This window comes from Malus domestica, chromosome 09, assembly GCF_042453785.1.
Source record: "Malus domestica chromosome 09, GDT2T_hap1".
In the NCBI taxonomy this organism is placed as follows: domain Eukaryota; kingdom Viridiplantae; phylum Streptophyta; class Magnoliopsida; order Rosales; family Rosaceae; genus Malus; species Malus domestica.
The window spans coordinates 19,380,934-19,382,872 of record NC_091669.1 but is presented as its reverse complement, the minus strand read 5'-3'; the positions used below and the strand labels follow the sequence as shown (position 1 = coordinate 19,382,872).

General features: G+C 39.7%; 1 non-coding gene across 1 annotated transcript; it reads right to left on the bottom strand.

Moving 5' to 3' along the window:
* Positions 1-1,128: 1,128 nt before the first annotated feature.
* Positions 1,129-1,210, bottom strand: TRNAS-CGA (transfer RNA serine (anticodon CGA)). The gene has a single exon. It is a non-coding gene; the product is annotated as a tRNA-Ser (tRNA).
* Between the last annotated feature and the right edge of the window lie 729 nt (positions 1,211-1,939).

The window sequence follows — 1,939 nt, the reverse complement described above, 5'->3', positions numbered from 1 at the left end:
GAAGAGTTCAGACTGGCAGTCGTAGGGCACTCAATATGCATTGAAGAAGGATGAAGAGGTTCAATCATTGAAGAAGAAGAGTGAGAGGAATTGGCCGCCATGAATGAACACGAAAGAGAATGAAAACAATATATTTGGTAGGTAAGAAAATGCAAGAAAAATTTCCCAAAGGATCAGAAGTCGGAAGACAAAAGGCCTCGTGATACCATATTGAGAAATGTTTTCATTCATTTCTGAATTAAGTTACAAAGATTATTTATAGGAAAGCTAAAAAATAACAAACCAAAACAAAAAGGGTAAATTACAAAGGTGACTTTCCTAATTAACTTTTGACAGCCGGTCATTACTATTTACATTGATAACTTTCTCTTCATAAACCCCCACCCATTCCTCTTCAGCATCTCGTAATTCTAACTATTGATTCCCTCATATCCGCGCTAATAACGGCCCTGATCAACCTTATCAACCCCTTATCGCTGTCCCACAGGACCCGCTCTCTGTCTCTAGATCACAAATCAAACGGTCCATGTCCTTCTCCATCTCATTTCTCGCCAGCGTCAGTGTCATCTTGGTATAAATAGATAAGTCGGACGACGGAGAAGACTTGGAGGCCCATGTGGCATTGATCTTGCCATAGAAGCTCCCGGAGAGCGGTGACGAGGTTGGCTTTGATCAGGCGGGAGAGGGCTTTGGAGACAAGGGCAGGGAATTAGGCTACGTTGGACCTTTGCGCCCATTACTTTGACCAAAGGTCTATGGTTGTCGCATGGTCCGCACCGTATGGAAACGCGGGTTGTGGTGCGGGTGGGTTGGGTTTCAGGTGCGAGGAAGTGGGTTGGGTTTCGGGTGCGAGGAAGTGGGTTGGGTTTCAGGTGTAGAGAGGAAGCCATGGATGTGGGTGGGGAAGTGAAAGCAAAGAGCTGGAAAGTGAAGTTGTAAAAATTGCTTTAGATTTTGATTTGTAATGATGAATTTGCCCTTTTAAAAATAAAATATAATATGATTTGTTCGTCGGAAAAATATAGAAGAAAAAAAAAACGCAACTTCGCATTTTAATATTTTCATGTATAATGACAATTTCAACCTCGGCAATTTAATTAGTATGGAAAACTGAAAATGGAAAACAAACGTCGACAGCAGGATTCGAACCTGCGCAGGCAAAGCCCAACAGATTTCGAGTCTGTCTCCTTAACCACTCGGACATATCGACGTTCTTGATGAATACATTCCAATTAGCTTATTAATTATATATTTTCTTTTAATGGTAATTCAAGATAAATATTATACGGGCCTGTGATGGGCCTAGATTTTTTAAGCTGAAATGCTATCTTCTGGGTTCTGGCAGGCTTAAGAATTAGGGGACCCTTTGCATGCTTTATTTCCTACAGTCCAGTTCTCCTTGGCACGAGAGTTAAAAATTGAAGTCATGTCTTAATCCAACGGTGGAGGAAATGAATTATCAGAACATAATTGGAGATTTGGTGTTTAGCTTTCCTTTTTTCCGGCTTATGCTGCAATCTATTTCTCCATGGGCGACATCAATGAGGCCTAAACCTTGTCTATGCAATAACTTTATCCGTCGCACTGTAACATGGCATGAGTTTTCCCTTTTACTCTCTCTTTTTGTCGTAGTAAAATACCCGAAACAACCAACATGGACACAGCCCAACTCGGGAAAACTACGTCGTATTTAGGTGTGTGTTCTTTGTGTGATTGTGCGTTTATTATTCACTTTCACCAATTAACAAAAGTGCGAGAGAGAATTGAGGTGTATTTCTTTTTCATATACAGTTGCCTTATATTTATACTGGTTCATCACTATTTCGAGTATTGATGTACGTAGTCTTTTCTTATGATGGTACTTTATAATAATATTGCTTAATCATCATATTTCTAAAAGCCCTACATATATATATATATATATGTATGTATGTATGTA